Source organism: Erinaceus europaeus, chromosome 1, assembly GCF_950295315.1.
Source record: "Erinaceus europaeus chromosome 1, mEriEur2.1, whole genome shotgun sequence".
Classification (NCBI taxonomy): domain Eukaryota; kingdom Metazoa; phylum Chordata; class Mammalia; order Eulipotyphla; family Erinaceidae; genus Erinaceus; species Erinaceus europaeus.
In genome coordinates, this window is record NC_080162.1 from 47,115,440 (window position 1) to 47,139,031 (window position 23,592).

General features: G+C 46.1%; 1 long non-coding RNA gene across 2 annotated transcripts in view; it reads left to right on the forward strand.

The window, feature by feature from the left end:
* The window catches only part of LOC132536764 (uncharacterized), a 107,827-nt gene extending 87,880 nt beyond the window's left edge, over positions 1-19,947 (forward strand). For both annotated transcript variants that reach the window (XR_009548283.1, XR_009548284.1), the window contains 2 exons: positions 15,071-15,278; positions 18,930-19,947. This is a non-coding gene — a long non-coding RNA (uncharacterized LOC132536764). The remainder of the gene's footprint in view (positions 1-15,070; positions 15,279-18,929) is intronic.
* Positions 19,948-23,592: the final 3,645 nt, after the last annotated feature.

The following is a 23,592-nucleotide window of genomic DNA, read 5'->3' on the forward strand; positions in this document are numbered from 1 at the left end:
GCAGAAGAAAGCAGATCTGGACTTAGAGGTCTGGAGATTCACATGCAAAAATGGTGACTGAAGAGCTGAGACTGAACCTGAGCCTGAGCCAGAAACTGTGTGCAGAGCAGTAGAGCCTTGTTTGGGGGTGAGGAAGATAGCATAATGTTTATGCAAAATGTCTGTCATGCCTGAGGTTCCAGAGTCTCAGGTTCAATCCACTATATCACCATTAGCCAGAGCTGAGCAATGCTCTGGGAGGATGGGGGAATCCTTGTTTGTACCCTGGCTTTCTTCCTGCCTATGATGTGGTGACAGGCTGAAACTGGAAAGGGTATCTTGCAACCATGACCAATCAAGATGACAAAAGCCACAGTTCAAGATGGCTAAGCAAAAATATGGGAAAGGACCTAGGCCTCTGGTTGCATTGCTGAGTGACTATGGGCCCCTTCCCTCAGATGCCTGCCACTGGGGTGTTACTGCAAGAGACAGTATATGTGAGGGGCTGTGTCCCTTGCACTCTGGCAACCCCACCACACTGCCTCTTGATTTCTCAATACATGTAGAGATGTATTTCTCAGGGTCCAGGCAGTGACAGACCTAGTATTGCAAATATATTACAATGCACAAAGACCCACCTGGCTTCACACCTCTAGTCCCTACCCTTCACAAGTGGTGAAACAGAGATATATTTCTCTAATGGTTAAACCATTTTGCATAATATTAAAACTAAAGACTTGGGATCTCCTTCCACTGTAGATATCTATGAAGAATCCTGACTAATCAAGTGTGATTGTTTGTTTTTGGGAAAGGAAGCGAAGTCTCAAGGAGACAAACTGACCCCCTGAGACACTCGTAGCTGAATCTAGGTCTGCCTGGCTTTGGAAAAATCTTCTATCTTAGGAAAAGGAGAGGGAAACATGGAGTTTCATCATAGTTATGATGTCATGAGTGGCTTAGAGGGAAAGAGAGGATTGAGTCAGAAAAAGAAGGGGCAACTATGTATAAATATGGACAGATAGTTGTAGAGAAGATGGTTGGCCCATGTCTACAACTTTTGGGGAACTGTGGTTAATTGCAGCGGGGAGAGTGAAGATTCAGAACTCTGGTGGTGGGAATGGTGTGGATTCAACCCCCTGTCGGCATGTAATTCTGTAATATAAAAATATAAAAAAATAAAAATTTTTTAGAAAGTAAAAAGAAAAAAGAAAAATCTTCTATCTCCATGCCTGGGCTCCTGTCTTCTTTCTCATCAATAGGACAAGATTATTCAAGATCAAAGCTTTCTAAACATTTCATTTCAAAGTATGCAAAAGCCCTTTTGCTAGGCAAACCTTTACTTCTTTTCCAACATATAAGAAGGAAAAAAAAAAGAGAGAGAGAAGAAAGAAAGATAAAAGAGAAGTTTCTCAGAACCAGGAGGACCAGAGACCTGCAGCCTCCTCCCAAGCCCCTGGGTCGACAGGCACCTCCCCATAACCCCAGGCTCCAAGGGAGGCTTTTAGGAAATACCAGCCTGGATAATCCCAAATCCTTTGGAGAAAAATCTCTAAATCCAAGAGAAGAGGCTCTGATGTTTCAAACATTGCTAAACTATAGAAAGTGGCAGGCAGGCACAGTGAAACAAAACCAGAACCAAGTGTCCCAATGTCACAGGAGGCCGAGGAGGGGACACTCTCTCCTTCATTCCTGGTGTCATTCCTGGTTACAAAGACATAGTCACTAGGGCCTTGTGTCTCCCCTCTGTCTGTGTGGCTCCTGGCTAATGTGCTTATGAGGTACCCTCTCTCTTCCCTAACACACACACACACACACACACACACACAATCTGTGGTCAAAGCTTCCCATCTTATCTTTCTCAGTTAACTTTACGTTGTAGCAGACTTTTCCAAATTGGCACCCAGAGATACGCTTATTTACTCCAGCAACTGCATGATATTGCACTATTCTTTCATGTACTCAGCTATAAGAGATCTGTTTTCTTGGACACTGGGATTATTGCCAGTCTTTTGCGAATCTAGTGCAAGTCCCAAGTCCTTCTGTTTGATTCTTGGTGCACATGTGTGAATTCAGAGGTTTGGTTTGGTTTGTCCTCTCTCTCTCTCTTCCTCTGCTTTATTTTCTTTATGTGCATTTTCAAAGTTTTGATTCTGCCAGCATGTCCCTTTTGTGTAATAATTAAAAGGGTATGTTTACAGGCCTAGGCTTCCAAACTTCAGCCAAGTTAGATAAACATCCCCACGCATAAGCACAATTCAGTAAGAAACAAACCCCGGGCCTCTGCTGCTGAGGCCTGTTTGGCTGGGAGGCGGCATTTCTGGAGTGTCCTGTGCCAAGGCCCTCCCCTGCCTGCTGTGACACATCCTGGGGTGTGGGGTATGGGGTTCACTTCTGGCTGTGCCACTAATGTGCTGGGTGACTCCCAGTAAGTCACTATACCTGGCTGGGCCCTCAGAAGAACATTCATTTGCTGTTGGGCTCTTGGCTAAGTATGGTACAGTGTCTGGGAAGTTGGCATTATTCATACTTCTCTGAGGAAAAGAAAAAGACTCAGGGAAAAGAGGCTCTTGTCAGTCTCCTCCAGTCAAGACTTGGTCTTGATTGTTTCTCAGATTTCTTAAAATATCATGTCACCCATAAGTACTATGGGCTCTTCCTTGGGGATATATATCCCTGTCTTTTACCTGATCCTCACCATGTGTGAGCTGCCTGCTCCTCTCACCTGTCTGACTTCACCCCATCCTCCCCCTCTCTGTCCCATCCCACAAACATCTTTCCCAACCACAGAGCCTTTGTACATGTTACGCTCCTCTCCATACCTGAGTTCTTTCCCTTCTCCTCAGGTACAGGACTTGACTGAGTCGAGCTAAAGACAAGTCAACCTACTTGTTCCCACATACCAGCCTGCACTTGAGGAGCCTGAGAGGAAGTACCTGTATCCCACCTTACACTTTGCACCTCACTGCTCCTGCACTACTCCCCAGTCGTAACCCTTCTCATCATTTTGGTTCTCAGCTTCCACGATCTCAGCTATTGGGGTGCCCATCACTGTCAAGCCCATGACATCGCCTCATGTCATATGCTACCCTTCTCACACACAGATTTGTTTTGGACCCCTCTCTACCCACAAGCTCAAAGGCTCTCTGAGCATAAGAACTACTGTGCCTGCCTCTTTCTGAGACGGGTCCTCCGTGCCCAGAACAGTGCTGGCACTCAAGAGACTCTCAGTATGTATCCACGGGCTGAATGGATGATCAGATTAAGGAACAATATATGACATAGCTGAGATTTGAACCCAGACCTGTCTGACTCTAAAGCTAGTCCTCACAGGCATGTCTGAGGAATGAGGGGTTTAGATCCAGTTGGCCGGGGGACCCTGGCCTGTGCTTTGTGTCAGGGCCTGACCTGAAGGGAACCCTGTGTCCAAGGACAGGCCGCCTGAGGAAACTTCTGAGCAGGGAGGAGCTTGGCCAGAGTCATGGGGCTGTCTTCAGCCTCAGGCTATCTGTGGGGCCAGCTGTGCTTCCCCCCCCACCGCCCCCCCCCCCCCCCCCCGTTCCAGTTTTTATTTTTAGCGGCAAGCTTTCGGGCACTGCAAACTCTCCTTAGGAAAAGTCCAAAGAGAGGATGAGGGAGGCGATTTTGAAATCCGGTGGGAAAGTAGGTCAGGCCGGGCGGCTGGCGGGGGGCCAGACGATAAGGTCTCTGTGGAAGTTTAATAACGTGAGTGGCCATATCCATGACATAACTCATAACTGAGAGGAAATAGCAATTAAGGGGCAATTGTGCAACGCAGGACAAGCCTCCTTCGCAGCTCATAAAAGCAGGAGGAGGAAGAGGTGATGCTGTCATTCTGGGGCCCAGAGGATCAGGGGGCTTTCTCTAGTGGGGTGGTTTTGTGCCTTTCTTTCCTCTCCCCCTCTAGGCCCAGGGAACCAGCAGAGGAACCCTTCATGACCACCTACTGTGTGCCTGGCTACACTCAGGGCTGGAGAAAGCTATGTAGCCAGCTTTTGTGCCCAAGTGGGGAGACTTGGATGCAGCTGCACTGTTTTCATGCTGCCTTGTCAAAATAGAAAATTGTTTTGATTATTGGGTGAACTTTACAACAGACACCCCAGATCCTGACTCTATCCCTCCCTCCCACCCCACTGAAGTCGCCATGGATTTTTCACTTTCTGCTGTATTCGTTTTCTATTGTCTGGTCTTTCCACATACATGCTTTGTCTTTAGAAACAGTTAAAATATATGAGCTCAAAGTGCTAAATCTACATGGACACCTTTTCAGTTCCTGGAACAAGCCAGGCATATGCTCACCCCAGGGCCTTTGCACTTGCTCTGCCCCCTGCTTGGAAAGATCTTCCTCGAAGCAGTCACCTGCTTCACCCTCACCTCCATCAGGTCTTTGCTCAAATGTATCCTTCCCTTTGAAATCTTAGCTGATAAACTCCTCTTAAAAACATCAAACTCATCTTGTATGCTTTTACTTTTTAAAAAATTCATTTTATTTTATTAAATTATCTTTATTTTATTTATTGGATAGAGACAGCCAGAAATCAAGAGAGAAGTGGGTGATAGAGAGGGAGAGACAGAGACACCTGCAGCATTGCTTCACCATTCACAAAGCTTTCTCCCTGCAGGTGGGGGCAGGGGGCTCCAACCCAGGTCCTTGTGCGCTTTAACACGTGCACACAGCCAGGTGCGCCACCACCTAGTCCCTCTCGTATGCTTTTTCTACCTCTCTTGTTTTTGTATCTACAGCACTTATAACAAAATCTCTATCCGTGTTCACTTATTTTATTATCTATCTTCAGGGTCCCATAGTACTTTAGTGCCGACATATAAGAGAGTGTCATTTGTGTTTTTCTCAGCTATGTCCCCCATGATGGGAACTGTACCTCTATTACTCCAGCAGTTCAGAAAATATTAGTGAGTGAATAAATGCTCACTTTAACTACGGATGATTTTTTTAAAAAAATGAAAAAGGCTGTTTGCTGGTTTGGCTTAGGGACTGACTCAGAATGTTCCCAGTCAAGCTTTTCTTGGCTGTTGCTGATGGGATTGGAAGTTGTGGAGACCGGGCAGATTTGACTGGTGGAGGTGTTTGAAGAGCACTCCTACCCCCTCACGGGGGAGCTCCTCGGCCACTTTAGGATTCTGAGAGCCTGACCCACCACCCTGTCTGTCCACAGGCATACTCACACGGGGAAGCAAAGCTCTGTGTGCAGCAAGGGGTCTTTGAAGAATTTCTCATGGTAGTGTGCACACTCACACACCCACACAGTTTGGGGTGCACACACCACCACACACGTGTACCACTAGCTGTCTCCCCTCACCCATGAGGTATGCTCCAAAACCTTTCTCCTCGGTAGCTGCCCGAGACCAGGATCATAATAAACCCTGCCTAAAGTATGTCTTTATTTAAAAAATATTTAGTTAATTAATTTTAATGAAGGAGGTCCAGAGGGAAAGGTGAGAGAGAGATACATAGATACACAGAGTCCAGAGCACTGCTTAGTTCTGGTTTATGATAGTACTAGGACTAAACCCGGAATCTCAGAACCTCCGGTAAAAAAATCTTTTGCATAACCATTATGCTCTCTCTCGCCCCAGGCCCTAGAGTACGTCTTTTCCTATACATGTACACCTGTGTTAAAAGTTGATTGGACAGTAAGAGGTGAGTAACAACCAATGATAAGACAGAACAAGTATAGCAACATACTGTAGCCCAGGTGCTGTGAATGTATTCTCTCTATTTCCTGCCCCATCGCACATTTATTGCCTGTTGTATGGACCATTATCAGAAAGTGAAACTATGGGTATGAGGAGCACTACTGCATACACTGTATACATTCCTGTTTTGTTATTCACATGCTCAAACATGTTTGCACATGCAATAATAGACATTTCCCCTCTCCCAGATAACTCACATATAGCATAGGAACCCTACCTGCACACTCACTCAGACACACATACACATATACCCGCACACTCACTCGCCTTCTTAAGCCCTCACACTCACACAGATGTACACCTGTCTTCAGCAGTAAACACAGCACCTCAGCTGCCCCCCCCACCCCCCTGTCACCAGCCCAATGCTTCTGGGACTGTTGGCAGCAGGACTCCCTTCCTGCTGGCTGCAATTGGGGAAGGGGGAAGAGTGAGGGCTGGTCCTTGCTTAAGCTCTTTGTGATGGGGTAGACCATGTGCCCTGATCCTGCCCCCTCCCCTGGGCTCTTCAGTCTGACATTGGTGGGCAGAGGCAGGACTAGCCCAGTAAGCTGCGGGCACCTGATCCCCACATCAGCCCTGACTGTGCAGCCTCAGGGCACGTCTGCCTGCTCACTTGTGCCCAGGGTCCCCGCCTACTTCCTCCCCCTTAGAGGGCGGGCCGGTCCTGAGACACCAGGTGGTTTCTGGGCTGGTCTGGCATCCAGAGCCAAGGAAGGAAGCAATCCGTCTCCACCTCTGGGCCCGCCAAGCAAGCTGGTGTAGGTCCCTGAATCCATGCGTCACCTGCAGGGCTTCATGGCCTGGGCTTGGACTCCAGCTGAAATTCAGGGGGCAGGGCTCTCCAGATCAGCCTCTGAGGTTGGATTGTCATCCTCTCCCATTTTTTCAGAGGACTGAGCACATTGACTGCGACCCTGAGAACTTCTGGTCTGTCACCATGGGTTATCTCACTAAAATCTCAGAGCAGCCTTCAGGGTGCATGTTGTCATCATCACCATTTGTAAATAAGGAAACTGAAGTACAGGGAGGCTAGGAGATCAATCAGCCCAGTAACAGGCTGAGAAACCCAGGGGATCTGGCTCAAGGTCCCACATACCCGCCCCCCCCAGCCCCCAGCTGGCTTGTGTTGTTCTGCTTGTGTCCACAGCTGACTGTACCAATCTTGTCTCTGAGTTCCAACAGTCTCCTGAGCAGGGTATAGATTTAACCCACTACATGATGATGGGGAATGGCCAAGGACAGGAAACTGGGAGAGGCAGAGCTGGCCTGTGCCTGCTCTGTGGTCTCTTTCAGCAATTACAGGCCCTCTCCTGTGTGCCACACCCTTCACAGGGCCAGAAGAGGGGGAAAGGGTAATTGGGGCCACCATAGATGTGTCAGAGGAATAAAAGATTCATGCTTACAATAGCAAGAGTACTTCTTTGTGTACTCTTTTGTGGTTCGAGCCCCAGAACCACACAGGAGCACTATGTGTGACACCAAGGGGAAGCTCCACGAACAGTGGTGCTACGGCATCTCTGTCTTTCTCCCTCTCTTTTTTTCTTTTTTTTACCTCCATGATTATCTCTGGGGCTCAGTGCCAGCACTATGAATCCACTGTTCCTGGTGGCCATTTTTTCTCTTTTTTTTTGGGGGGGGGGAGGAATAAGACAGAGAGAAATTGAGAAAGGAAGGGAAGATAGAGAGGGAAAGAGAAAGACACCTGCAGACCTGCTTCACCGCTTGTAAAGCAACCCCCCTGCAGGTGGGGAACTGGGAGCTCCAACCGTGATCCTTGCAGGGGTCCTTGCACTTGGTACTATGTGTACTTAATTTGATGCACTACTGCTTGGCTTCCTCTCCCTCTCTTTCTATATGAAATTTTAAAAAAAGGCCACTAAGAGCAGTGGAATCACACAGTTGCAAAATCCCAATAGCATAAGTAAATACTGGGGTATGAAAAAAAAGTAAATAAAATAAAATTTAAAAATGAGTAAATGCAGGTGGGGAACTGGGAGCTCCAACCGTGATCCTTGCAGGGGTCCTTGCGCTTGGTACTATGTGTACTTAATTTGATGCACTACTGCTTGGCTTCCTCTCCCTCTCTTTCTATATGAAATTTTTAAAAAAAGGCCACTAAGAGCAGTGGAATCACACAGTTGCAAAATCCCAATAGCATAAGTAAATACTGGGGTATGAAAAAAAAGTAAATAAAATAAAATTTAAAAATGAGTAAATGAATAAATAAATACTAATGAAAAGTGTATTTGTACCTCCATGTTAACAGCAGCACTATTTATAATATCCACAGTATGGAACAACCTGACTACTCATTGATAGGTGACTATTAAAGAATCCGTGGGATATATAGTCACTGGAATACTTGAACTATCACTCAGCTATTTAAAAAATAAACATTTGCCCCTGATAACAATATGTATGGAACGAAAGGTGGTTATGCTAAGCAAATTAAGTCAGATAGAGAGACAATTGGTAAATGGCTTCACTTATATGTGGAATATAATCAAAGCAAACTGATAAGCAAAACACAACAAAAATGACTCTTAGTATTGGTGAAAACATGGTGGCTGCCAGAGGAGAAGAGGGAGGTGGATGGGAGGACTAATGGAGGGTCATTTTGATTATGCAACTTAAGTACACACCTGGAAGTAGAAGACTGTGTCTCAGAATTCTGTAAGATTATAAGCCAATGAAACATCAATGTTTATTCATTTTTTAAAATAAAATAGCTCTAATAAGCATGGAATAAAACAAGCAATTGTTTCAGGGTTGAGTTTGAGGCGTTATAACCCAGACGCTGAAGGATTAACCACCCAAACAAGATACAAATCTTTCTAGGACAATGTCCACTGGAGTCCCTTCCTTTAGAGCCCCCAATGCCTCAGGTGAATCAGGTTAGCTTTCTCCCAGCTTGAGTTCACGGTAGATGGGCTCACACATGGTGCATCTTTGTGCATTTTCCCTCTGTCATTGTGTGGCTAAAGCACCACTGGTTGGTTCCTGTTCACTGCTGAGTAGTGTTCCATTATGTGAATCCCCGACGGCAGGGACCTACTCTGGGCCAACTGTAGACACGCCCCAATGTCCTTTGCAGGACACTACAGGTAGATGTCACATCCCCACTTTGGAGCAAGAGGAAATGCATGTTCAGAGAAGTTGGACAAGAAACTCAAAGGCAGCTAGTTCATGGAGACTAAGGCAGAGCACAGACACAGAACAAGGTGTGAGGGGAGACAAGGGGTGGGGGGCAGGCAGCCCCAGCTCTAGCAATGCATGTCTAGTGGGAACTCAGCTAGAACAATAACAGTGGTGGCAGGAGCTTGCATTTATTAGGCATCTACTAAATCCCTGGTCCTGTTCTAAGCACTTTATATATATCAACTTATTTCATTCTCCAAAAACTTGTATTGTCTTATTTTACAATTGGGGAAACTCAGGCATGAGGGAGCTAAATCATGTCTTCAGGGTCACATCACTACTAAGGGGCAGAACTTGTGTCTCTTACCCACAAGGATACACGGTCTCATCTGTCCTTCTTTTGGTTAGATGGTGCATCTTGAAGGGCAGGATAGGGTCCCATCTTGCTCTGGAGTCACTGCCACTCATGGACTCAGGGCCTGGGGCAGCACATACAGTAAGGTAGAAAGATTATAAGTAGAACTCTACATTCAATCTTTGGGACCTGTCAGTGTCATCAGCTGGCTCTGTGACCTTGGACTAACCACTTCACCTCTCTGAGTTTCCATTTCCTCAAATGGAAAATACAAGATGATAATAATGACATGATAACCCCATGAGAAGCCAGTGAGTTGGGACTGGAAGGACTAGCACCCACATTTATTCATATTTTGTGACCCACCTGGGATCTCCCTTTGCTTAAATCCAACTTCAACTGCAATGTTGTAAAATGTACTATTAAACCCCCACTTTACAGAGAGTCTCTTGCACACCCTCCCTGTGCCAAACCTCTCCATGCACACTCCTATTGGGCATTCAGCTTGGCTCAAAGCTCAACGTGCTAGACTGGCAGTTTGAACCTTCAGCTGAGAAGCTGGGCTTTCTCCTCCTCCCTGCCTATCTCTGCTCCTCCTGCAGCTGTCCTCACTCTGGACATGCCACCTTTGTCCTTGCAGGAGTTCCAGTCAAAACCCTCTGTCTCCTCACTGCCTCACCTCCCTCCTAGTCCCCACTCCTCTCACTGCATCCATCAGCCTTGAGGAGGCATCTGGAGTGGAGACCCTCCCCAGCCCCCCAACTGCCCTCTCAGTGAATCAGTCAGCTCCCACTGGGATTATTGTGGCAGTGGTCTTGACATATTCTCCCTTGACCTTCCATTTCTGCCCCCCCCCACCACCACAAAGGGAGCAAGATCACTTCCCCTGTCTGCTCAGCACCTTCTGTGGCTCTCATGTCACCCAGAGTAAAAGACAAGGTCCTGGCAGTTGTCCCTGGGTCCTGTGGTCAGCCCCTGCCTTGCCTGCCCTCCAACCCCATCAACAAGTTCCCTGCTCCAGGAACACATCTGGACAATTTCAACTCCAGGGTCTTTGCACTGGCTGTTCCCTCTGTCTGCAACTCATCTAGAGACAAGCATTTTACTTCATCCAGGTCTTTGCTGAGACGTGAATGCATCCTGGGTCTCCCTGACCCCCCATTTAAATGAACAAGCCTCCCTTCATTAGAGTTTTCTCCCTCCACTGCACCCAGCACCAATGACATGTAGAAACCAATATTTTATTAATGTTACCATCATTATTGGTTTTGTGTACCTCTTCCCACTGTGTCTCATAGAGCAGGATTATTTCTGGGTGTCTCTTACAACATCCTCAGCACACTGATCCAACTGTTTGTTCAACAAATGTTTGTTGAATGCTTGCAGAGACCTGGAAAGGGTTTAATGAATTCCCTGGGCCACCAGGTTAGGATAGGGTGGAGCCATGGCTTGAGCCCCACCTGGATCCTTAAGCTCCCTGAGCTTGGTTCCAGGTCAGTACCCCAAAGAGAGAGGCTTTCACTGTCAGTTTTTGGGAGTTATTTGCTGAGGTGCCAAGAGGGAAGAGGCCAGGTTGCCTGTGGCCTCTCTCCAGTCCAGATGAGTCATCAGCTCCAAGACAGGTGACATTCCATCCCTTTCCCTGGGGGACTTTGCCCTGAGATAAAGAGAGCCCTGCTTCTGGGAAGAGGAGGACAAACAGGTGCAAGAGGCAGCCAGACACTGCCAGGGGGGAGGGGATGTCTAGACCAGAACCACAGGGTCCAGCCAGGACTAGGGTGGTCAGGGCTGAACTGGTCCTTCTGATCCCCAGTCTCCCTACTGGGGCGAGAGACAGCTAGAATCCCCTTATCAGGACCCGGGAGTTCAGTACCGGCCTCCCCCTCAGGCAGTCAGGGAGAAACCTCTTGGGGGCCCATCAGTCCTCATTGGCGTTTCTACCTGCGTCAGAAGAAATTAAAGTAAATGGCATACATTTTTTGGGGGGGAAGGAAAGATAAACAAAAATGCTAGCCAGACAAGGTATATTAGCTTTCTATTTTAAGTTTCTAATAAGTGCTGATGATGCAGGTAATCAGCAAAAAAATTTAAATGCAAATCATGCTTGAATAGAAGCCTTTTGCTAAATACTCAAGCAACATATTTCTCACTGTGAACATCTTGATTTCTAGGATTGTGTTTGGCTGCAAGTAACAAGTAGCAGAATCCAGTGTCTTTGCCAACTAAGGTTCCATTGATTGATTGATTGATTGATTGATTGATTGATTGAGGAACATGGGGGTAAAGAGAAGCCCAGAGGTGGTCAAGTCCAGGCTGATGGTCTTACTCAGGGATGCCACCAAAAATCAGCTTCCTGGTCTCCCACATTGGTGCATGACTTTCAGACTCAAGGTTCAAGAGTTCTGCTTATTGAACCTTACAGGTGCATCCCAGACAAGAAGGCAGGGATGGGGCAGTGTGTGTGTGCCTGTTAAGCCCCACCCCACCCCTTTCATCAAGGGCATGGTGACTTTCCCAGAACACCACCCAGGAGACTTATATTTGCATCTCAGAATTAGGCCACAAAGCCACCCCACTGCATCTGCATGGTTGCAAGGGAAACTGGAGAGATGACTCTTTTGTTTGAAACTCAGGGTCCTACTTGTGAGAAGAAAGGATACTGCGTAGTAGGTAAACACCAGTGATATCTGCTTCTAATATGTCTTGTGCTACTTGAATAGAACAGATTGCATTTGTGATTTTGCAACTTGGCATTGGCTTTTGTTTGTTTGCTTTGCTTTGTTTTGTTTTTCCCACCTACCAGTATGCATCTAGAAGTGCTCATTATTTTGATCTGTTATATATAGCATCCCATTTGGTTGGATGAACTAGAGTTTTCATACCTAGTACCATGTTCATGGGATAGTAACCACTCCAGATGTTTGCTATGCTAAACAATGCCTCAGTAGGAAGTACTCTTTATATTAGTCCATATGTATTTCTACAAAATTGCAGTTGTGGGGAGACAGAAGCGCCCATTTAAAATGTTGGGCTTTATTCCCAAACCAACACTTGAGGGTTTTGCCAGCTTACACTAACTCCAACTGTGCTTGAGAGAGCCTGCTCCCCTCAGACTTACCAACCAGGAGATTGTCACTTAAATTTATTTTTCCCACTGTGATGGGAGGGGAAAATCCCTAATTTTCTTGTAATTTGCATTACCCTGATTTGGGTGGAAGTGAAGACCTTTATTATTCTTGTGTTGGCTATATTTTCTGATGGGTTATCTGTCGTGATAAATGACCTGGACAGATCTGGTCTTTAATTTTTTCCCTCTTTTCTGATTGGTATAATAGGCTTTAGGGGCCAGGAAGGTGGTTCAGAGTAGATTCTATGCCTTGCACATGTAAGATGTTGGCTTTATTCCCCAGCAATGCATAACATGGTGACATAGTGTTCTCATCTCACACATACATTTAAAACATTAAAAATCAGCTTTAGTAATCCTCAGGGGCAGGTGACCTGGACTAGCCAAAGTGGCTGACACACAATCAGCACTCAGTAGATACTGGTTCCTAGTCCTTTCTCTTTATGTTTTCATTTAGACAACAGATTCTTTTTTTATTATTATTTTATTGATTTATTTTCCCTTTTGTTGCCCTTGTTGTTTTTTTATTGTTGTTGTAGTTGTTATTGTAGTTGTTGGATAGGACAGAGAGAAATGGAGAGAGGAGGGGAAGACAGAGAGGAGGAGAGAAAGATAGACACCTGCAGACCTGCTTCACCACCTGTGAAGCGACTCCCCTGCAGGTGGGGAGCTGGGGGCTCGAACTGGGATCCTTATGATGGCCCTTGCACTTAGTGCCACGTGTGCTTAACCTGCTGTACTACTGCTTGACTCCCAGCAGATTCTTTTTTTAATCATGAATTTTGAAATTTATTTTTAATATCTTGCAAAGACATGAAACTTTGTTCCTTCCATTAAATTTTTATATTGGATGATTATGCATAATCATAGTTTTATGTTTATTAATATAACTTCATCATATTTATTATCATTATGTTTACAAATTATTCTCTTTCTTTTTTTATTAGTGGTTTAATATTTATTTACAAAATTATAAGATAACGGGTATAATTCCATATTGTTCCTACCATCAGAGTTCTGTTCCCCAAACTGGAAACTGCAGTGGTTCTTCCAAGGTCACAGATATGGATTAACTATTATTTCTATAACTATCTGCGTATATATTTTTTCCCATTTTTTCAGTGGTCCTGTCTTCTCTTCCTATCTAAGTCACACCTATACCTATTACTACTGCCAAGTGTCTGTTCTTTTTTCCTCTTCTCTTTCTACATCCTGATATAATTGGAATTTAGAGCCTTCTAGTTATCTTCCCCTAATATTTTTCCCCCTCTGGGAGTGTGGAGCAAAGTTCTTTCTTTTTTTTTTAACATTTTATTGGGAATTATGGTTTACGGGACAGTCGTTGGTACATGGGTACTTTATTTTATTTTATTTATAAAAAGGAAACACTGACAGAACCATAGGACAGGAGGGGTACAACTCCACACAGTTCTCACCACCAGAACTCTGTATCCCATCCCCTCCCTTGATAGCTTTCCTAGTCTTTACCCCTCTGGGAGTATGGACCCAGGGTCATTGTGGGATGCAGAAGGTGGAAGGTCTGACTACTGCAATTGCTTCCCCACTGAACATGGGCATTGACAGGTCAATCCATACTCCCAGCCTGCCTCTCTCTTTCCCTAGTGGGGCAAGGTTCTGGGAAATTGGAGCTCCAGGACACATTGGTGTGGTCATCTGCTCAGGGAAGTCAGGTTGGCATCATGGTAGCATCTGGAAACTGGTGTCTGAAAAAGAGTTAAGATATAAAGCAGAACAAATTGTTGACTAATCATGAAACTAAAGGCTGGAATAGTGCAGATGAAGATTTGGGGGTCTCCATTTTGTAGATAACTATTAGGCATATTTTAGTTATATTCCAAAGGGCCTGTGGCTATACTAGTTTTTTTTCCCCCTTGAGCCTGAAATCTGATATGCAGATGGATCTCGGTTATTGTCTAGGGGAGAGGTTTTTTTTTTTTTTTAAGACTTTATTTTATGAATAGTTTGTTACAAGATTGCTAGATTACAATTTATATTTCCAGGATCAAAATTCTTTATGGGGTGCAGAAGGTGGACGGTCTGGCTTCTGTAATTGCTTCTCCACTGGACATGGATGTTGGCAGGTTGATCCTTACCCCCAGCCTGTTTCTATCTTTCTTTAGTGGGGTAGGGCTCTGGAGAGGTGATGAAGTCCCAGGACAAATTGGTGAGGCCATCTAGGCAACAGATTCTGATATGCACTAGCTGCATGCCAAGCCTTGAACTAGGTGTGGGTCCAGTAGAGAACAAGACAAACACAGCTCATGTGCTCAGGTAGAGGAAAGGGAGAGCAAACATGTGACAGAGCCCTGGGACCCTCATAGAGACTGAGAAGCAGTAAGAGAGTGCCTTGTGGCAGACCCCCAGGTGGGCAGCCACCTTAGGGACAGTGAGGAGTGGAACACAGAGGAAAAAGCTAGAGTCACAGGAAGTAAGTTCTAGGCACAGGGATATGCAGGGCACCAGGGTGACATTGCCACCTGGGACAGGACAGAAGTGAGATTCAGGGTGGGAGAAGTGAAGACCAGGGCCTGGGTCTCTGTGGGCACTTCTATTCTTCACTGATGGGCTTTGAGAAGCTCCTAGAGGATTTCATTCCCCAAGGGCCAAGGTCTGCTTGGTCCCCAGAGAAGGGGCCCCACAGCCTGTAATTGCCCTGGTCTCCTAGCCTCAGCCTGAAAGTGCCCCATTAATAGCACTAATCACCGTCCTTTCTCTAGAGGACCTGGACTTCAAAGCCCCTTCACATCCACTTTCCCACCGGAATCTCCTGTGAACCAGGAGAATCTAGACTGGGCTGTGGGCGCCTATTTCACAGATGGGGAAATCGAGGTGAAGCCAGCAGCTGGGAAGCTATGAGCCAGGACTGGAACCCCAGGTTCTATCAGCTCTGCCTGTTCCTCCCCAAGGCCACGGACCACCCTGGGGGTGAGAATTGAGGGGACTTTGTCCTTCTTTCCCTAGGACTCTGGTCTGTGGTGCTCCTATGTACCCAGCCTTGCCCACCATAAGGCTCCTGGATGGCTGTGAGTTTGGGGAGGCCCTCTCACCCACTTCCAACCCTCCACCTATGAACACCCTCTCCAGAGAATAGGAAAAGGAAAAGGCAAGTGTTGGGGAGAAGTGGGGTGGGCCTAGGGCCAGGAGGGACCCGGATTCAGGGCATGTCCACCCATGTGTGCTTCTTCTCTTGGATGTGGACTTTGCCCTATCTCTGAGCCCATGACCCAGACTCCCAGACTCTACACTATGAGGTGGGGAGGGTGTATCTCCTGACCCAGTGTTTACTGGGACTATGCTGGGCCAGTCCCACTTCACTGCCCTGTGGCCTGGATCAATCCAGGATCTCACATGTAACTTGCACCCCTGCTAAAAACTGTAGAGTGTGGAGCTGCACTAGGTTCTGCCTGGGTCTCTCCACTCAGCACAATGGGCCTCCCTGTGCATTGGCACTTGCCTCATGTCAGGCTCACTGGGGACTTCTCACAGGCACAACGACACAGCTCCTAGGCTGACTTTTTCATTCAGACCAAGAGACAGAAAGAGACTGAAAGTGATACCCAGTGCCAGAGCTCCCCCCTGATGTCACAGCACTACCCTGACAGGGGTTGAACCTAGCCCGCACCCATAGCAGAGGACTAGCCCTACCTGGTGATTCTCTGGCCCACAGACCCTTTCTCTGTTCCTGCTGAGTGCACTGTAGATGTGACATAGTAGTGTAAGCAGGAAAAAAGCTGAAGGATGAAGAAGGTAAAGTAACAAAACAGAAGGAAACCTACACTGCAGGACCAAACTTTTCTGCTGGTCTTAGACCTTCTAGCTCCATGCTGGATGTTAGCTCTATGCCACTGAACCCCCTGAGCCCTCTGTCGCAGAGTCCCATGGTCACCTTACCTGGACAGAGGGGTCAACACATGTGGCTGGGTGAGTCTTAGGGGCATTTAACCCAGCCTGGTGGATCGAGATGTGGAGGGATTCCCGGAAAAGAGGCCAAGCCCTGGCATGGGCCAAGTGGGTAGGAGCGGCTAGGAGGGGGGAACCACCATGCAAGACCTGGAGATGCTCTGGAAGCCTTTGGTAGAAGGGACCCTGGGAGACCTGTAGCAGGAGAATAGGACAGTCAGACTTGTTTCCTGAGAGGATCTCTCTGTCTGCAGGAATGGGGGTGGGGAGGTGGGTTTATTCACTCCTCTGAGGGGGAAAAAAATGTCGAGATCCTGCCAGGTCCTAAAGATATCTGTGAGCAAAATAGACTCTGTCCCTGCCCTCAGGAGGCCTGCAGCCCAGTGGGGTCCCTGCTCTTAGGAGGTCTGCAGCCAGGTGGAGTAAGACATTCATTAAACCATCACCCGAATGAGTACAAAGCATGACAAGGATAGTGGCAGGGAGGCACACAAGGCTTCAAAGGAAACTAGGGAGAAGTTGACTTGGGGAAATTAGAGCTTCCCTGAGAACAGTGATGGTGAGTAGTGGTGGAGTTCAGGCAGGGAGAAGGCAAGACGTAGGAACCCAGATGGCAGAGGGAGAGCAGGTTCTGAGGCAGCAGGTGGGGACATGTGGCCTTCCATGGAGAGGGAAAGCAGGAGTCCTCAGGCCAGCCAGTTCGGGAAGGTGTGTGACTATACAGGAGGCCAGGCTTGTGGGCAGTGTGAAGAGTGGACTTTTTTTTTCAGGTATCTTTATTTATTTCTTGGATAGAGACAGCCAGAAGTTGAGAGGGAAGGGAGCGATAAGAAGAGAGACAGAGAGAGACACCTGCAGCCCTACTTCAACACTCACAAAGCTTTCCCCTTGCAGGTGGGGACCAGGGGCTCGAACCCAGGTCCTTGAGCACTGTAACATGTACCCTCAACCAGGTGTGCTACCACCTGGCCCCCCAAAGGGTGGACTTTTAAAAAATTTTTTATTAGTGATCTAATAGTTATTAACAAGATTGTAAGATAACAGGGGTACAGTTCCACACAGTTCTCACCACCAGAGTTCTGTGTCCCATCCCCGACATGGGAAGCTTTCCTATCCTTCACCTCTCTGGGAGTATGGACCAAAATTCTTTCTGGGGTGCAGAAGGTGAAAGGTCTGCCTTCTATAATTGCTTCTCCACTGGACATGAACATTGGCAGGTCAATCCATACCTCCAGCCTGTTTCTATCTTTCCCTACTTAGGTAGGGCTCTGGAGAAGTGAGACGTCAGGACACATTGGTGAGCTTATATGCCCAGGGAAGTCAAGATGGTGTCATGGTAGCTTCTGCAACTTGGTGGCTGAAAGGCAGTAAGCTTAGATATAAAGCAGGCCATTTTTCTGATAAACAGTTACCTAAAGGTAGGACTAGAGGAGATGAAATTAGGGGTCTTCATGTGTGAAGAAGCTAGGAAGTCTACTAGGTATATTCCAAGGGGTCCATGACTTTAGCAATTTTTCCCTGATGGACCTTAAGTTAAACTGTCATATGGATTTGAGATTCCCATGAACCAGCCCAGTGGACCCATAAGAGGTGGCTGGATATGGAGTCTAACATGCAGAGGGATTTGTTGTAGTCAAGACATTCTCACATGGGCCTCTAAATCAGAGCTGGCCCAGTTCTGGCCTTTCACACCTCTTGTCTGCACCAGGAGCTAAGCTGATGATAGACGCAGTGCCTGCTTGCTCATAATGTTGCTAGCAGAGTCTAGTTATATCATAGGTGCATGTAACCAGGGACTCCATGACAGTCATCCTCTCTCCAGCTTCAAAGTGGGTTACTATGGGCCTAGGCCAATTGCGACAATTCTCCTTCCCTTTGTCATTGATTGGCTTGGAATTTGTCCTAGGATGCTGGTCAGTGGGAAGCCTGCAGGGTGACTTCTGGGAAAACTTTTCTCCTTCATAAAAAGAACTAAAGGGGAGGAGATGCTCCTCCTGTTCCCTATTTGTTGCTATCTTGTGTATGTGTGATGGCTGAAACTGCAGCAGCCACACTGAAACTCTGAAGTGAGACATCCTTACATTGCTGAGAATGGCAAAGCAGAGAAATGAAAAGAATGTGAGTTTTCATTTACATCTTTATGCTTTTGAATTAAACAAGCTTATTAAATAAAAAAAAAATAGGAACCTCCCTGACTTTTATTTGCTACATTTAGCCAAGCATTCTATTCCTTGCAGTTGGCACATTCTAGAAAAGAAAGTGCCTTTCTGCACACTAATCCTCTCAATAATCCTCTGGGCTTGATACCACTATCATAGTTATTCACAAGTAAAGAAACCAAGGATTGCAGCAGGTAAATTACTTTCCCAAGGTCATAAAGATAGTGAGCCACTGAGCTGAGATTGGAGTCTGGGCTCATCTGATTTGTGAGTGCAGCTGAGCTAAAACCATAATCTTTTCAAAGTCTCTCCTTTGACACATTTCTGGTAAGAAACCCAGAACTCTGTTCTTCTTTTTTCCCTGGAAAACTGTTATTACCGTTGGTGGGAAATTTAGAGTGGGCTGCGTTTCTCTGTACACAGTTAATAGCTTTGATTATATGTTTCTGGCTTCTTCATTCTGAGAAAGGCTGCCATTGGTTGTACAATATAATCAAATCATTTCTTATGTAAACAGCCGCCTGGCACAGACTCAGAGGCAGTTCCATCCGCGGGAAGGTGAAAATGAAACTGCGTTCCCAGCGCCGGAAAGCAATCTGCTGTTCAGCAGGAAAAGATCAAGGGTTAATGACATGGAGTTGGGCAAAGGCTGCTGCTGTGCCTCTGAACATTATCAGGAGGCGGGAACAAAGAACGGTTGTTAAATGGGTTTGTTACAGAAGTTATTTCCTAATGTAATTCATGACACACTTGCCAGAACATTAGGCATATCCTTCGAAAGCACAAGGAGACTGGGGAGGGGGGGTAAGTGAGATCTGAAAGTCAATTATGGAATGCTTAGTAAGAGTTAATACCACTAATATGCAAGGAGTTCTTGCAAAATAATAGAAAAAGATAAACATCATGTTAGAACATAGACTATTGACTAATGAAGGCAAATATGCAGACAAGATCCACCTTGCCAGTAATCCAGGAAATGCAAATAAAAACTACAATCATATATCATTTCTCACCTATCAGATTGGCACAGAATGGCAGTGCACTCCATGATGTTCAATAGGCAGAAATGTGATTTGACTTATTGATTTGCCACCAAGGTTATCAATAGGGCTCACTGACTGCACAATGAATTCACCACTCCTGGTGGCCACTACTGTTTTTTTTTCTATAGATATAAAAATTGGGAAGAGAAAGAGGGAGAAAGAAAGAGACACCTGCAGCACTGCTTCACCCCCTATGAAGCTTCCCACAGGCAGTGGGAATAGGGGGCTGGAACTCAGGTTCTTGCACATGGTAATTTGCACAGTTTACAAGATATGCCACTGCCCAGCCTCTATAGGCAGAAATTTTAAAACAATCCAGAAATTTAACTTTTGGGTGCTTTTCTTAGCAATAGAATAGTTTAGACATTTGCTACGAACAAGGGTGCTTACTGCATCATTATTTATAGTGGGGAGGAAACCCAAAATGCCAAACTATAAAGGATTTAACAAGTAAACGATTGTAAAATTATGAAATAAAATAGTGTGTTGAAATCACAGTGTATCAGGCATTAAAAGTATATTAGAATGTTGTTGAAGATGGTAAAACAAAGAGTTGGCCATAACATATTTGTATCAGTTAAAAATCATGTTGAAAAGGACTTGTATCAAAATGTCAGTAGGGTTTTGTTTCGGGTGGTAGGATTTCAGTAATTTTTACTTTCCCTTTAAACAGTTTCTGAACCTTGGCACCAATGGCAACTTGGATCAGACAATTATTTTGAGGGGATATTCAGCAGAATCTCTGACTTTGACCACTGGATGCCAGGAGCGCCCCTGCCCCCCAAATCATAACAACCCCAAAGTCTCTAGAAGTTGCCACATGTCTCATGGGAGATGAACCCACTTTCAGCTGAGAACCACTGGTTAAATACTTTCCTGCATTATTTAAATATTTTAACAACAAGCATGTATTGTTATCATAATCAGAAAAAACAAACAGATTTTAAAAAATATTCGGGGAAGCCGTTTGTGGCTTTGTGAATTGGCTATGGCTGTGGTCAATGGAATTCAGAGAACAGAGCAATCTCTTATCTTCTTGCCTTTGATAGAAGGTTCTGGGGGGAAAGCTGAATAGCTGGCCAAGTTTCCCCTGCAGTGGTGTTGCTTAAGGAACAACTTCTATTTCTCTCTAGATTTTTATAAAAATATTTATTTAGTTATTTATTGGGTAGAGACAGAGAGAAATCAAAAGAGAAAGGGGGAGGGAGAGAGGAGAGATACACCTTGCAGCACTGCTTCACTGCTTGTGAAGTTTCCCCCTTGCTGATGGAGACTAGGGGCTTGAACTGGGGTCCTTGCTTATTATAACATGTGTGCTCTACAGGGTATGGAACTCCTGGCCCCTGCCCTCCAGATTTCAATAGAATTAAACTCCCAGAGTGGGTGTTTAGACCCTGGCATCCCCTTGTTTTTCTCTGGTGACAGCTCCATTTGGGGGGAGGATGGTCACACTTCTTTCATACATCCCCTCTGGGAGACTGGCTCTGTACCTCAAAGGTGAGCTGATATTCTGACTCTCATTCTTTGACTGTGTCCATGGGCACAAAGATGAACTGGTAATCCAGTCTGGCCCATTGAGTCTAGACTCAGTGATGGGCTTCTGGGAAAGACACATTTCAAACACTGCCAGAAGTCACTTAAAAAGACCTTCTTCCAGGTCAGAATTTCTGTGCCCACTCAGAGACTAAATATAAAATCAGCCAGAGGGAGAATCAGTCCTGAGCACCTCAGCGCAGGGAGAAGGAACTTCCATTTGAAATATTGGGTCTCTGGCCAGACCAGTGTCCAGCATGCACTTGTGTTCAGCTTTCTGTTTATAGGAGCCAATAAACCTTCTTTGTAGTTAAGTCTGCTTAAGTGAAGTCACCGTTACATGCAGCCCAAAACTATCCAACACAACCCCCTTTGATAAGAGAAACCTCTACCCCCACCTCCACTCCCAGCTTCTGCTCTTCTATCTCAACAAACATGTGTTGGACACTTGGGCTGGCTTCCCTGGGAAAAGATGACACAGCCCCCTCCCTGATAAATGGGCCTCTTATGGGGTCATGGAGCACAGTGAGGAGACCACATAGGCCCTGGGACTCATGCTGGGACACGAGGGACTTAAGGATCATGTCCCTGCATGGCAGTTTGAAAAACAAAACCTGAAGGGAGAGCCAGGAGAGAGTGCATCCCAGACATTTGAGACTGCTGTGAACTCTGGGGAGGTGCCTCCTGAGAACAGGCAAGGACTGTTGGCAGAGGGGTACCCCATAAAAAGAGGGCCAGGTAAAGCCTTGTGCTCCCTGCCCATATGTACATCCAGCCATTGGAGGAAAAGGTGGGGGAGAGGACAGGACCCTCACCGAAGCCCAACTTGTCTATCCCAAGGACGGAAGGTGCAAGGTGTAGGTAGAGAGGATATTCCATGACTGAAATGCTTTTAGTGATGACTGTTTCATGCTGCTACCCAAAAGCAGAATCAACCTGAGCTCACAGCCTTGTGGGACACAGAGCTCATCTGCTGACCTAAAGCTATGAGCTTCCCCAGACCATGTGTCATTAGCTAGAAGCTCAGGAATATCAGGGAAGGCTTCCTAAAGGAGGTGATTGAGCTGAGAGTCAAAGGAGACTGAGTCTGTACCCCAAAGGTGAGCTATGGTGCGTTTTGGTGCTGTGTTCCAGAGTAGCCATGATATTACCATTGCCACTCCCTCTTTCCAACTTTGTGCCCTTGGAAGCCAAATCTTCTCCAGATACTTCAACCAAAACAAGATTTCACAATAAAGGAAAGCAGAGAAGGAGTTCCCTTGGCCAAGCCAGAAGGAAGGGACTTCCTGTGGAGGGACAGCTTGGGCATGTGCACACGGGCTCTATGGCAGGAGGGAGTGTGTGGGGAGGAAGGACTGATAATGGAAACAGCCCATGCTTGCCATGGGGTTTAGCAGCAAGCATGCACTGTTATCATGCTGTTAGCCATGTACTGGTATCACTACTTTCTAGGTGAAAAACTAAGACAAAGAAGCCACGTGATCTGCACAGGGTTGTACAGACAAGAAGCAGTAGAAATGGGGACTAAATCCATCTTCTTGATCCTAACCTGGCATGTCTCCTGTAGGTGTCAACCAGAAGCCTTCTTCCTGTCAGGATAGCTTTCCTTTTCATTGTTTTTCTTTCTTAAATTAGCACTTTATTTTCTCTTTCTTTTAAAGATTTTATTTATTTATTAATGAGAAAGATAGGAGGAGAGAGAAAGAACCAGACATCACTCTGGCACACGTGCTGCCGGGGATCGAACTCAGGACCTCATGCTGGGGATTGAACTCAGGACCTCATGCTGGGGATTGAACTCAGGACCTCATGCTTGAGAGTCTAAAGCTTTAACACTGCACCACCTCCCAGACCACAGCACTTTACTTTCTAATAAAAATCTTGGCCCAGGAAGTTTCCTTTGCATCATCAGAGAGGAGAAGAAGAGAAGATGGATGAATAGAGGAGAGTTAATATCTCTAATATCTCTCCTACCTTCACCCCCCTCCCAGCATGTGCAGGGCCAGAAGGGGAGAGAAAAAAAACAGCAAGCACACTCTCAGCCCCATGGATGGTAGTACTCCCAGCACTACAAAAACCTGGGCAGGAAGACTCCCTAAAGAGGAATCATTAGAAATTAGGCTTTAGGGGGCTGGGCAGTGGTGCACCTGATTGAGCATGCATGTTATCATGTGCAAGCACCTGGACTCAAGCCCCTGGTTCCCACCTGCAGGGGGAAACCTCATAAACATTAAAGCAGTGCTGCAGGTCTCTCTCCCCTCTCTTCTCTCTCAATATCTCTCAGTCCTATCAAGAAAAAAAAAGCCACCAGGAACAGTGGATTTGTTGTACAGGCACCAGAAATAACACTGGTAGCAATTTAAAATAATAATAAAGAAATGGGTTCTTTGAGGTATAAACAGGAGTTTGCAAGATGAAGCAGGGCCTGTGAGTTACAAATCCTGTGAGAAGACAATTAGTCAATGTGTGGACAATGATTAAGCACCTACTGCATTTCAAGCCACCATGATATAGTGGCATGCAGGACGAAGCTTTGGGAAGCTGTGAAATTATACAAAGCCAAAAGGTCGGACTTTATACCTAGGTTGACCAGCAGTGACTGCA